Here is a 15383-nt window from a genome sequence, read left to right as displayed (position 1 = left end):
CGGTCAAAGGCCTTGGATATGTCTAGGGCGACCGTTTGGGTCTCACCGTGACGTTCCAGGCACCGCCCCCAAACATGCGTCACATACGCGAGAAGATCACCGCACGAGCGGTTCCGCCGGAATCCGTATTGACGGTCGTTGATAATTTTGTTCTTCTCGAGGTATGTGAGCAGTTTGTCGTTGATCACACGTTCCATCACTTTAGACAGAACTGATGTGATCGCTATGGGGCGGTAGTTGGCCGGGTTGGAGCGGTCACCTTTCTTGGGAATAGGATGAATGACCGCTTTTCTCCAACCAGAGGGCACAGTGCCACACTTCAGGGACATTTTGAAGAGCTTTGTCAAAACTGGAACTATTTCCGCAGCACGCCTCTGCAATACCAGGGCAGGTATTCCATCAGCTCCACTAGCTTTGTTAACATCGAGCCCCCGTATAACGTGGAGTACATCCCGATGCCGGATCCTCAGCTTTTTCATATGGAAGCCGCAGTGAGGAACCGACGGCGGAACAGCACCTCCGTCGTCGAGGGTCGAGTTTTCCGCAAACATTTTCCCTAATAGGTTAGCCTTTTCGGTGGCGGTGTTTGCTAGTGAGCCGTCAGGTCTGGTAAGAGGTGGCAAAACTGGGTTTGCAAAAATTCCGACCTATTGAGCCCGCAAGCGACCAGAATGCTCTGCTGCCATGCGGGCAGGCAGCCAGCTTTTTGTTGATCTGCAGGTCGTGTTCGAATTTTGACCTATTAATGATTCTCTTGCATTCCTTTGCCGATTTGTTGTATGCTGATCTGTTTTCGGGCGTTCGAGATGTGTTGAAGGTTCGGTAAGCCGCGTTTTTTCGTCAAACTGCTTCGGAGCATTGTCGACTGAACCACGGCTTTGAGCCCACACCAGTTTCTTTAGTAGTCGATTGTATGAAGCCATCCATCGCCAATTTGATGACTTCACCAATCTCCTGGGCACATCTTGAAGGGTCCGAAGTCCGAAAAAAAACAGCTGACCACGGAAAAACGTTGAAATGGGCCCGCAATCTGCTGACCTATAGTGCCATACTTTTCTCCTCAGCCTCTCATTGGTTGGCCTGAGGGTAACGGTGATTGATGTCGTCACTAGGCAGTGGTCGGATGATCCCAGAGGCGCTATGACGTCAATCTTATAACCGTGTGGCACAGTAGTTAAGAATAGGTCTAACAGATTGGAGCGGTGAATCTGGACATCAGGAACCCTTGTAGGCTCCTGAACCAGTTGCTCTAATCCGTAGCAAATGGCAAAGGATTCCGCCTGTCGGCCAGCCGAGTCCGTTGGGCCTGAGAACTTCAACCATGGTTTGTTATGAACATTGAAGTCCCCCAGAACAACAAACTCGGCCGAAGGGTAGCGGGGCAAGAGATCATCAATAGTATCGCTCAAATATTTGAAGAGTTCGGAAGTGTCTGATTCGCTATGGTTCGGTGAGCGGTATAGACATGCGTAGAATCTTGCCGTACTGGCAAGATTGACGCGCACCCACATTACGTCGAATCTGGAGTTTTCCAGACTCAATAGTCGTACACAGTTGACGTCAGCTCGACTTTAGAGGTAGACTCCTCCTTTGAGTCGGAACTTGCTTGCAAGGGTAAAGCCCGGGCAGTCCAGATAGGAGGAGTCTGGCGGCTCGGCTATCTTAGTTTCGGATAGGAAAAGAAGGTTGGGACGTTGGGACAAAAGATGGTGATGAACAGAATTTAAATTTGTGTGCAGGCCGCGAATGTTGGCAAAATTTACCAACAGTTTTGGCCCGCACCGGGGACGCCTGCTACTCGCCGCTGTAATGATGTTAAATTTATTTTGATGTATATTCGTGATTTTAAGTTTTTTTTTTTTTTGTAAGGGTATGAGGTGAAAGGAAGGTCTGGAAAGGAAAGGTGGGTAGGAATCTGGGGTTCAGGCTGTCCAGGACTGATGGGCGTTTGGTTCCAGCCCATCCGCTGCGATGCTAGGCGATAGGCCGGGAGAGTCTGGCTGGATAGGGCATCCAATGCACCCCAAACGGTGCTGCTGGGTCCCCTCCGGTCACGAACCGGCACAACAGCAGTGGCGTGGTTTTTTCACTCGCTGATGGGGCAGCCCACCCTTAGTCGTGAGCCTGAGGGTCGGGCCCCTGTACTATCGAGCGGCCCGGACAGCGGTAACCGGTTGTAAAGGGTCTCCCTCAACCAGCATCTCCCAACCGGCCCGCCACGCAGAAGATTGGCCGACGCACCCGCTACCAAGACCTGGGCAAACCTTAACCCATGAAAAATAAGAAGGAAATATAATCATGGTATCTGAAATTGCACAATAATATAGAGATATAGATATATAATACATTAGAATAGCGAAGGGATTGATAATGGTCAAAGTACATCATTGTTAAGGTAGCAAGAAACAAATTTGAATATTTTGTATATATGTATCGATAACTCTCATTACAAAAAGTACTAATTACCCTCCTTGAAAAAGTATAGTCTTATTGAAAACATGCCTTGTGCTAGAATATTTGTTAGCGATGTTGCTCATCTTGGCTATATAATGAAGCATTATATTGACAAATCTTTCAATTATTGCTTGAATTAAGTGTAATCAATGATTATGTGTAGCGGGTTGGTCCATTGAATGAATATTGAGAGAATTAAAAAAAAATTGTAGCATTTTGGTTGCTATATAAGAAGTTGTATATTTAGGCTTTATAGTTTTTCTGTCGTTTTCTAATAACGAATTCACATTTAAGGCAGGTTTCAAACACATAAAACGATGGATAGCATAACCCGCATATATCTCGGACTATTATTCATTTGTGAAACCACATCTTGGTTCGGCTGAGAGACTCCCGACTTCACATTTTTTTTTTGTTAATCCTCTCGCCACAAATCTCGAAATTAATCGGAAGATATACTCGTTGACGTTAGGTTTATTTTTTGGAGAGCTGTAGTACTTGTTACAGTTTAATAAGGCTATATTTTCAAGGGGAATGCACTTACCGCTAAACGCGGATCCTAGCTCAAGATAACCAAGGAGTTTTTTATAAATGCTTTTAAACTGACGAGTATTCGGGTTATTATTATGGTCTCCGTATGATCGTATGCCAAACGGCAACTTTATTTTTTTATTATAGCGACTATTTAAACATTGCACATACAAAATGTGATGATAAATATAATGTGTAGTAAGTTGTATTTCTTAGTCCTTCTCACTAGGGTGACCTGTGCTGAAGTTATTCAATTCGGTTTTATTAGTTTTCTATGTCGTTTTTAATGTTTTGTTCAGAGTTTTTTCTTTAATCTCTTTCAGCCAGATTTTTATTCTAATTTATTTTTTATTTCAACTCTATGAAGCTGGCTTAATTTGTAGGTCATGTAAAATTTGTAAATCATGTTCTTCAATTAAATGTTCATTAACATATTTGAGACTTTGTATGCATACTACTAATCCCAAGTAGCTGGTTTTGTTTACACTATCTACAAGGAGTTTTATATCTTATTCATTTGTTTGGCTACTACGTACAATTATTTTCAAATGGTTAAGATAATCAGTGGCTTCATATAAAAAAATTAAATACGGTTTCTTTATTGAAGGGAGACAAGGATTGCTGAAATCTCTAAGATTTCGTAAGTTCAAAACGTCGAAGAAATCATTCAAGATTTTAACAAACTTGCAGGTGGTTTCTGAATTTTTATAAGACGGCATTTTTAAGTCTTCTCTACAAAATTCTATGGCTGTGGCAACACTTGGGCTTAGTAACTGGGTTGCCAGTTTGACCTTCATTATTTGATTTCTGAAAAAATGTGTTGGATAAGTTAATTTAGTGGTGAAATTCAGGCCTTGCTCTTCTTGGGTCGTATTAAGTTTTTTAAGAAATTTCCATCGCACCTCCTTGCCCTCTTTGTCGATAATTTTTTATTTTTATTCAAATGTATTCCTTACTAACTTTACCATATGGCAAGCATCTAAAAATACAGCCACCTCCTTTCTAGTAGAAGGGTGGGCAAAAGTAGTCTTAAAATTTTTGGAATCATCAATTTTACACCCGACCAATGAGGTCAACATATTGTCTCTGCACCCATCAAAAGTCACAGAAACTGTTTCGATTCCCACCTCGTGACATTTCTGCAAACAAATTTGGTTTGCAATTAACCGTTTTATAAGGAAATAACCCAAAGGAAGTTTCAAATTTTGATTGATGCAAACCAGCAGCAGCCTCCGTTGCCAAGTCATGCACTTTGTCTTTTATTCCCATTCCCATATCTACAAACCCGTGCCACTTTTTATCGTCCCATATTTGTTGTTGCCTGATGGCCATTTCGTCAATAGTTAAATTACATATTAATTTGAAATCTTTTTTAAGTGCCTAAATACTTCAGCTGTAAATACGGGACATAAGACATAAATCAAACACTTCTTGCATGTATTTGTACGCAGCAGGGGAATAAAAACTAAGAGTTAATGACATCTTACAGAGTACAGGAGGATGGTTTTATTTTATTTTTTAGGTGCAACAGCTCTTTCGGCATTTGGTGATTTCAAGGACGATATTTCTTCTTTTAAGTGATGATACTCTTTTTTTTAATCTTGCGTTTTGTCGCTGCAATAATTTTATTTTACATCGGGCTTTGTTTAATGAAATCCATTTTGTTCGCAACTCTTTTATAAGTTGTTTTTCTCTTGGTGTTTCAAGTAATGGAGATGTAGAAAAAAATGATTCATTTAGAATATCGGATTCCCCTAATTCTAGTTTTAAATCTGATCTAGGAGCTTGAACACAGTAAAAAGAAGCAAGAGAATCATTTGCGGATTGATTCGGTTGTTGCAATTCTGGTCGAGGAGGCGGCTTGTTGATTACAGTAGAAGTTTCAGCAGGATCGAGAACCAGTCCTGTTTGAGGAGAAACAATGACGGTATCTCTCTTCACAGGACCTGCGGCCGTAGCAGACAGCAACTGTCCGACTTCAGCCTGAAAACGACATTATCAATTAAAATCTGATCAATCATTGATAAACTCGCTTAAGTTTTCACACAAGAAATCAAACAAAATAATTACCGAAAAAACAGGCAAAGCTTTGCAGTCTAAACGTCGGAAGCCGCTTGCAGTTAGATATATATGTTTGGGATGAAAATGAATAGAGCAAACGCGGTTTCCTGCTGATGGTAGCCAGTTGTTGTCACATAATTGAATCCGGATTGCTTCTATCCATTTCTCCATTATTTCCGGTTTGTGGGGAAACCTTAAAAAATACATTTTAAGAATAATTATTAGAATGCGTACAGAAAATATTTCGTCGCTGTTAAATCAAACCGGCATATGTGCAAAAATGGAGCTTTTGAGTTATTGGTGTCAAAAAATTTCTTTTTTTCCCTTCTATTCTTATGTCGAACCGGCATGTCGTATAGTTGAATAAAAATCTGTCAGATGGCGTTGGGTCGGTATGCATTTACGCGGGAATCGCAACTTTTTTTAGCAGAAGACAGACCTATTCCGCAGTACGCCAGTTGCTTCAAAACTTTCAAGGGGGAAATGCGTCCATCATGTAAGTAAAACTGAATTATCTCACAATAGTACATTTTTATTATTACCCAGATATGACTTATTGTATGACTTATTGGCAGATAATCCGGTTTGCACTTAACAAAAGCGTTTATAGCAGCCTCAACCAAAACAAACCGGCATATATGCCAAAAAGTCTGACCCGGGTAAAATTTCTCCCGGTTAAAAAAATAAATTAAAATAGGCAAAAAACTTTAGCAAACTGAAAGATGCGAGACTGCGGTGAGGAATACGAGTCTAAAACCCGTGGAAGAGTGAACCAACACAGGGAAAAAGAAGCGTTATTTAGATTCGGAGCTGTGTGCTGAAATGACTGCAACATTTAAATGACAAAGCTGACTGTCCAATAGACGTTGTCTTTTACAACGATAATTGTTGTGGACAACAAAAAAATAAGTTTATGATGGCAATGTACAAATATACTGTTACAACAGTAAAAAACATAAAATCTATCACTCACAAATTTTTAGTAAAGGACCACACCCAAAACAAGGTAGATTCGGTTCACTCAACCATTGAAAAATAAGTTAAAAGAACACTCCAAAGCGGACCTATATACTTACCTTCCCAATACGCCATGGCCATGAAAACGGCAAAGAAAAGTGGCAAGCCTTACCTGGTTCATGAGTTGAATCATGAGGACTTTTTGATATAAAAGCTCTGAAGGACCCCCAGGTAATTTTACCCATTTTGGACATTCGAATGTTTAAAGTAATTAAAGACGACGGCAACTTTTACTTCAAAACATCCTACGGATCACATGCCTGGGAGGAGGCGAAGAAAGGGAATAGACGGGGCAATGGGAGCATGAATCCTGTTCTGATGCAAGCTTATTCCAAGAGACCATTGATGAGAAGAAGAAAAATTGTATCCTAAAGTTAGTTACCGCCGGGATAATACCGTCAATTTACTCAGATTTCCATAAACGATTGGGAAACTTTGAAGTTACCAGCAAAGGGAAGAGCAGTTTTATGTTAATTGTTTATAAAAAAATTGTGAAGCAATAAATTATTTTTTCATTGACAACATTATCTTTTTTTTATACCTAAAACAGGTTCCAAAAGAAGAAGCCACTTTGACACAAAAGCAAATATTACACTGATTTTAAAGCCATACTGGCATATCTGCATTTTACTGTTAATTTAAGCAATTTTTGATTTATTTGCAAGTACTACTTCAATAAGCAGTATTCGTCTAAATTTTATTCATTCATGAGGTGGCTTTGAGGTGAACCAAACAGACGTTAAAAGGCAAATATCATATGCGAAATCTTTAAAGCGCTCTGGTGAAAAACTAGCATTTTGCAGATATGCCGGTTTGATTTCACAGCGACGATTTATACTGATACCTAACTTATTTTATAATAATTTTCATGTAACATATCCTCCATCTACCTCTATAGCAATAGTTTTCCTAACTAATATTATAAATGCGAAAGTGTGTTCGTTTGTTTGGCCTTCTTTCGCGTCGCACAGTGGGCTGAAAATCGCCTTTCTTAGGCTAGCTTTAGACTTGTAAGTTTTTTCGTAAATTTACGACTTCTAGCCAATGGGCATATTGCATTTTAAAAATCCAATATGCCCATTGGCTAGAAGTCGTAAATTTACGAAAAAACTTACAAGTCTAAAGCTAGCCATAGACATAGAGACTTGAATTTTCAAGTGTATTTTATTTTGCTAGGCTTGCAGTGTAAATAAAATATTGTAAACTAGACAAAGCATACTCATATGTAAAGCATTTAAGCATTAAAATGAATCATCAACATTAAAAAGTGTTTTTTTCAACTTTGAGGATTTAAAAAAAAAAATCGCAAGTTGCGCCACAATACGAAGTATGTCAAAAAAATACAAATAAATAGTAGTATATCTGTGTGTAAGGATAGAATGGCCAACCTTATGATTCCAGAGATAGCCTCATTTTTAATGTCAGTGCCATACAAATTTTTCTTTAAAAAATGATAACTCCTTCATTTGTACACGCAATTGCTTCGTACGAAATTTTATAGCATAGTAATGATCAGCAGAATCCATTTCTAGCCAAAAAATACCCTTGAAAATTCAAGTCTCTATGTCTATGAAAGGCGATTTTCAGCCCACTGTGCGTCGCACCGGAGCGACTGATCAACGCAATTTTTTTGCGAAGGGCTAGTTGGAGAACTGGGAAGTGACATAGGAAAATTTTCATCCGGAAAAATTTTTCGTTCCCGTTGTAAAATTCTTTGTACAGTGATTTCTCTCTAATACCGTGCGAGCGAAGCCGCGGTTAAAAGCAGGAAATTATGTAAAATATGACAAAAAAAAACAAAAACAAAGGCGAACCAGATATTACCCGCGAGGCAATGACGACCTAATTCAACCCTGATTAGCAAAATGCACAGTCCAAATAAATCACTTTTATCGCGCGTAACAACGCTAGACTAATGGCTGTTTTACATGACACCTTTTTTCATCCAGTTTGTCTAATCGGGGATGAAAAAATGGACTTGTTCTATTTTGATAGTCGGTACCGTGAGAGACATGTGATGGTATTGCCGATTTTCGTACATTTTAAGATGGCGGACAAGATTATTTGACATCTCTCATTGTTTTACATGAAAATGTTGCATGTTTACTTAGAATTATATTTAAAATATTAGTAAAAAGACTACAATATACATTTATTACTGATTGTGGATGTGTATTATTGTTAAGTTTTATGAATTCCGGGTGTACGTTTGATAACTATATTACGCGAAAATATTGCATTTTATACTTAAAATATTAATAAAAAGTTTAAGTATTGACTACAGTATATATTTATTGTTGATCGTGAGTGTGTATTACTGTTAGATATTATAAATCTCGCGTGTATGTTTGATGATTTGACATTTTGTTTTGAGGAAATTATACACGAAACTTTACATACGTAGAGATAACTCATAGAATAAAGAATATCTATGTGTGTTAACTTCATATTGTAACATACTTTTTAATTAGTGAATAGAACAGGGTGTGCTTTGTTTATGGAGACGGTTGTGAGAGCCGTTGCTTTTGCATCTGTGTTTTGGTAATTCCATCTGACATTTTATACAAATATCGTACTGATCGAGATACTATGATCAATCGGGTAGGCAATTTTGCCAAGGCATAGATACATATATATAAAAATGATTAAGACAAATGTTCAAAGACGAACGGGTAGACAAAAACATCGATTGTGTAATGATAAAGCACGTGACAAAGCTCGCAAATGACAGTGACAGATGATTTCATGATTGTGATCTATGGTGATGTTCAAGTGTGAGTGGTTTATTTATGTTCCAAGGTGTTTTTGTGTCGTGTTGTTTGTTGATGATTTAGTACCGTTTCAAAATATTATTTCTTCTCTAATGGCAACTAATCTATATGATATCGTAGGCAGTGGCGGCTCGTGACTTTTGGGTGTACTAGAGTGATGATATTACAAAAATGGCATTATTGATGTTGTTGTAGCTGAAAACGATTATTTATTTTTTCGAAAAATCTATTTTTCGAATGAAGATTTTCAGGAAATCCGTGCGAAAAAATCTTTTTCAGCTACAAAGACATCAGTAATGCCTTTTTTGTAATATTAGCACTACAGTACGCCCAAAAGTCACGAGCCTCCACTGATCGTAAGTATGAAAATAATGATCGGGTAAAGAGAAAAATTTTCGTGTGGGTCCTGATTCGGGGTTCGGTATGAAAAAAAGTATGGTGTAAAGCAGTCATAAGTGACACATCAATAATTATCATGTTGGGGCATGTTGGGTTGCACGATGTTCGTATGCTTACCAGTGACAATAATTATGACAAAAATAATAAGATTTGTGCATTGATGTATTATACTAGATTAGCCTTGTCTAGTTAAATCCTTTTTAAAAATGACACCACATAGCGTACGTCACAAATATGGAGATGAACTCAACAACCCAACTCTGTTTAAACTCCTTGTACAAACGTTCAAACTCGTAAGCGAAACCAAAGAACATCGTTCATTTTGTTACCGAGTTGTTGTTGTAATTTGAATACAAAACCGTCACCAAAATAACATTTTTTGCTTAACCAGGTCTGAATCAGGTAAAGGACTAATAAATAACACAAAATGATTTTTATTTTCACATTTTAAGTTTTGGATTCTGTACACTACATATTGAACCAAAACGGGAAACGTACACATATTTACTATTGAGTAGAAGTTTTATGAATTTACAAAATTATTTAAATAAAATAGTATATAATTATCAACGAAAGCGTTTACTTTGTGGCTTGACACTAATCAAATGAAAAGTTATTTTGTTTTTAACCGCTTCGTTAGGTTTATAAGACAGCATTATAAAAAACTAGTCTAGGTACTTATTAATAATGTATAAAATATAATATCAAAATAAAGCGAGAGAAATCATATTAAACGAGGACAGAGCTTCAGCGTGGGTGTGGTGGGGTGGGGAAGGGAAGGGAGGGTGGGGGTTGCATGGTAATAATATCAATTTATTTATGCCCATTAAATAAGCTTTTACATTTTTACATTGTGTTTGTCTCCTTTTTTTAATATAGGCACAACTTTACATATCTACGGAAAAAAATATGATTGTACCTTCCTTCCCAAGGATTGGAGTGAACCGCGCCAACAACCTTGCCAAATGCATGCCGATCGGACCGACATTTATTTCGTATATTAAGTTCTGTAATGTCATACGATTTCAGAGAAATGCCTATTCGGTTTATTTTTGTAGTATCATTTTTGTGAAATATATAGATGGTGCTTAATCAAAGCTAGGCAATAACAACCAGTAATTAAAATAACCTTTCTCAGATTAAGCTACGATACCTAATTTGTGGGTATATTACATTCTCTCCTCCACACAGAATGCACAAAAATTATAAAGGACCTGAAGGAAATTGCAGTCTAAACGTTTGGGATGAAAATGATTTGAGCACAAATGGCTTCCTGATGATGGTACGGTCAACGTGTTCCGATATCGTGATAATTAATGTATTCGAAATTTACTAACAATTTAACAGGAAACCTGTTTATTTATTCGTTAAGGGCCTGCAATCCCTTTTTTAAATAAATTAGAAAAACTCTGTTCCGACATCGTGATAATGAATATTAAATAATAATATAAAATTTGTAAATATTTATATACTTATTTTGTAAGAAACAAACAGCTTTTATATAATATACAATGATAGATATAAATATACAAGTTAACTGAAGTCAAGCCACAGAAGTTTCTTATGTTAAAGTTCATTGGAAATGAAGTTTTAATATCTTAAAATTAATTTGGTGTTAAAGGAAGGGGAGAGGAAGAGGATAGGAGATGCTCCTGATATATTCCATATTTCTCATATTATTAATCGATCGTACCTACGCATTACTTCATATCGATATTTCTTTAGGTTATTACCAAAAATGTCAATGCTGTAAAATTTTGTATTAGATTGTGCACATATACGAGGAATGGGGGAATTTTTTCGAATGTTATGTATAATAAATATTACCTAGTTATTTTCACAAAATTGAATCCGGATTGCTTATATCCATTTCTCAATTTTTTCTCTGTTTGTGGGGAAACCTTAGCGAAAATAAGACATTTTAAGAATAATTATCGGAATGTATATAGAAAATATTTATTCCTCTACCTAACATTTTAAGCCTACATGAACGTTCCTTTTCATGTAACATATCTTCCACCACCTTCATCACCTCTACAGCAATAGTTATAATACAAAAAGGTATGTGTAATATATAATATACATAAATACTTATAATACTTTGTAATATATATTTTTTCAATGTAAAGAAAAATGTATTTAAAATAGTAAACACAAAATAAATTACTCGCGATTTTTTCATATAATTTAACACGCAAATAATTGTGGACTTAATACAACCCTGAATTAGAGACAGACTAAAAAATAACCAATACTTCTAAAGTTTTTTGCGCGCATCAAGTAAAAACGCGTGATTTTAACCAACACATCAATAATTATCATGTGGCAAGCTCGTGCCATGTACTATTGTTTATATGTATTCGTTAAAAGCGTATAACGCACTGCATGACGTCATGATTGTGACTTGTTTGAAAGATGACGTCAGAAAATTTACTTGTCGTTAGTGAAATTCTATTAATTTCTGATATTTGTTAATAAGTTGCCTTCAATCTATCGGTAAGGTACATATATTTTTTGGTAAATATTCGGAATCGCTGGACAAGGATTATATGAAATATTTTTAAATAAAACCTTCTGATTTACCATAATTACTATAAAAGGAATCTTACTGCATTTGGGATATTTTTAATTTTAGCATTTTAATTTTTAACTACCTACGTAAATCGAAAATTCACTTTCGTTGTATGGGATGACAGCTGGAATCGCTGGAATGATTTCTGTTGATGACATTTTTTCTGGTTGGTATTCCTGATACGAGTAGCTAGAATTTGAATAATTTCAGAATGCAAATTCTAGTTAAGTACTGTTTTGGCCAAACTCGAAAAATAAAATATTTTTATGTTATGTTACTTAAAAAACTTATATTTAGGTATTATTATAATTATTGTTTTATTTAACCTAAACTATAGTAACCTAACCTATAATAATCAAACCTAAACTAACCTAACCTAAATCCTAACCTAACCTATATCCTAACCTAACCCATAATAATCCAACCTAACCTAACCTAACCTAACCTAACCTATATCCTAACCTAACCCAACACACCTAAATTAACCGATAATAATCCAACCTAACCTAACCTATAATAATCCAATCTTACCTAACCTAACCTATATCCTAATAATAATCGAACCTAACCTATAATAATCGAACCTAACCTACAATAATCCAACCTAACCTAACCTAAATCCTAATAATAAACCAACCTAACCTATAATAATATAACCTAACCTAACCTACAATAATCCAACCTAACCTATAATAATCCAACCTAACCTATATCCTAATAATAATCCTACCTAACCTATAATAATCGAACCTAACTTATAATAATCCAACCTAACCTATAATATCCACTCTATCCTAACCTAACCTAAATCCTAATAATAAACCAACCTAACCTATAATAATCCAACCTAACCTATAATAACCTCACCTTTTTTAATTTTTGTGTTTTATAAAACATACCTAAATATCTTTATTTTATTTTTCGAGTTTGGCTAAAATAGTACCTACCTAGTATTTGCACATGGTATAAAATATAGCCACTCGTATCAGGAATACCAACAAAAGAAAAAATTATCAACAGAAACCATTCCAGCTGTGATCCCATACAACGAGAGTGAATTTTCGATTTACGTAATTAAAAATTAAAATGCTAAAATTAAAAATATCCCAAATGCAACCAGATTCCTTTTATAGTAATAAAGGTAAATCAGAAGGTTTTATTTAAAAATATTTCATATAATCCTTGTCCAGCGATTCCGAATAATTACCTTTTTTTTCAGATAGCTGATTACATTTTCTAAAATAAAGTCCGCGAAAGGTACAATCTAAAATATTTGGAACTGGGTTATTTTTGTGATTGAAAAAATGAACTTGCCCAGCATAGCTGACAAGCAAAATAGCTTAACTCTAGACCAACAAAAGGTAAAACGCAATGCACAGTGCCCATTTCGCATTGCGACACAATGCGTGCGCCTTTTCATAAATGTGCACGTGAACCAAACCAAAATTGTGTTGAGGTTATTTTTAAATGGTTACACGGCTTGTCTAGTTGTATTTAGTCTATGGATTTGTGATAACTTACCGATGGAAAGATAAGTCATCTCTTCTCTTATATTCGTTTGATGAATTATGGCAACTTTTAATCACACATTTAGGCATTTTAACGTAATAGTCATACGCGACAACGTGCGAACACAAAACACAAGAAGCCGTTATAAATAGAGGAGTAGAGGTGAAGCGAATATACTAGAACAGATGTTTGGAACAGATATCTCAGATACTTTCGTACTTAGTATTTGTTCTATTATAAGTATCGTGAGTATTGCGCGTCTTTAGCGTCCTGTATACGCAATACTTACCAGACGTGCAAGACGCTTAATGAGAAGAGTGTTTCTCTAATCCAAATATGATGGATCACCCGTAAAGCAAATGCACCAGAGGGAAAGAAAAAAATTCGGGGAATTAGAATTATTTCCTTAACCAACACTTAAAATTAGGTACAAGTGCGAAATACTAGGGAACAGGTATTTGGAATAAGTATTTATTCTCACTTGTACCAAGTATCAAGACGAGCTAGTACGACTCACCTCTAGTCCCTCTAGTTACGAGTAATTAATGTATGTATTGGTTGACGGCGGTTGACGGTATATGATTACACACCCTGCATGACGTCATGATCGGTATTGGTGGGTTCCAGTGATGGAATGTCGAAAAAATAAATCTCCCCAGCTTTTTAACTAAAATTTCCCATATTTCATAAAAACTCTCCCGGAAAAATTCAGTCCTTCATCCTTGAAAAGTGGACAAAGTTGCCAAATACGGTGATTACAACAGGCGCAATAGCTATCGACGAGTGGGGGTGATTAGGGGGGGGGGGGGGGGGGGGGGTACCTGGTTATTCAGACCAAAAAATTTCAAACAACGTTTCAATTCTGAATGGTGGTCTTACATCAAGGCGATACTGAGAGTATATTCCACTCTGGAACATACCGCAAATATACTAAATATATTATTTTAAATTAGTAAATTAATCAAATTAAATTTACTTGCGCACGCTGGGATTTGAACCCACAACCTCTAGCTTGCTATTCGAGAGCCTTACGATGGTTAATACCTTTTGATTTCGTAATACGCAGAGATGTGCTTTATTTCGAATAAATCCATTTCAAATGGAAATGCAAAATGGGTATTTTCCATTTTCCATTTTAAATGCTTTTTTGAAACATTCTTCCTACTATCTCCACTCAACTTTTTTTCATAAGCCCCAAATATCAGTCGGTCCTCAACCTCGCTATGAGAGATAATTTACATTTGTCAAGTTGCTCCCTGGTAGGAGCCCTGGCAATTGAGTGATACAATTACAAAAATACTGAATATGGGGCCATGAGGCTGTAATATTAAATGTTAGATAGCAGTTTCTATGTTTTTACGTTGGCAACATTAGTCCCGCGCAAATTTTTTGTGGTTTCATAATCTGTAGTCGTGGTGTTTTTGGATTTACCATCAAGTAATATGTTTGTTCTACATTGATGTCCATGAGTAAATGACAAAATTGTTTAAAAATTCTATAATTATTTTAATTGTTTGACCTGAGAAACCATTTTGCATTTTGAAAATAGGTATTTTGTATTTGAAATGCTTTTCTAAAACCCATTTTGCATTTTCAAATGGAAAAGTTTTGACCCATTTCCATTATGCATTTCAAATGGTTTTGGGTACCCATTTTGCACATCTCTGGTAATAAGTATACCTTATCGTGATAAATAGAAACTGTTGGTTCACAAAAACTAAATGTAAAAGAAGTAAAGAAAAATAAAGACAGTCAGTAAAGATAGTGCTGGCATGTCAGTATTTTTAGTAATGGTTTCACTAGGTTTATCTATCTTGCCATGGTTCCTCATCAGATAACAACTTGAGAGATGTAAATATCTTCCAAGCCAAGCTTAAAATGCAACTGATATACATGCCAGTTGATCTCTGTTAAGAGCCCTGGCAATATATATATATATATATATATCCGACTCAAGTATCTGATTCACTTGGTCGTGCCAAGTTTTGTCAAGCAACTAGCCTATAATGATATAAAAACATATATAAGTCTTCTGATACCATTACTAAATACTGATACAGTGGTGCCTC

The 15383-nt window shown here is 36.1% G+C and overlaps 1 long non-coding RNA gene across 1 annotated transcript; it reads right to left on the bottom strand.

Annotated features, from left to right (window-relative positions):
- Nucleotides 1-3230: 3230 nt before the first annotated feature.
- LOC149412782 (uncharacterized) lies at nt 3231-13438 on the bottom strand. The gene is made up of 3 exons (XR_016304265.1): nt 13327-13438; nt 5056-5239; nt 3231-4968 (listed from the first exon to the last, which is right to left on the bottom strand). It is a non-coding gene; the product is annotated as an uncharacterized LOC149412782 (long non-coding RNA).
- Nucleotides 13439-15383: the final 1945 nt, after the last annotated feature.

This window comes from Hesperophylax consimilis, chromosome 22 (genome assembly GCF_061612785.1).
Source record: "Hesperophylax consimilis isolate HC1 chromosome 22, BYU_Hcon_1.0, whole genome shotgun sequence".
In the NCBI taxonomy this organism is placed as follows: domain Eukaryota; kingdom Metazoa; phylum Arthropoda; class Insecta; order Trichoptera; family Limnephilidae; genus Hesperophylax; species Hesperophylax consimilis.
Note: the sequence above shows the minus strand (reverse complement) of the source record. Positions and strands in the feature narration are given on the sequence as shown.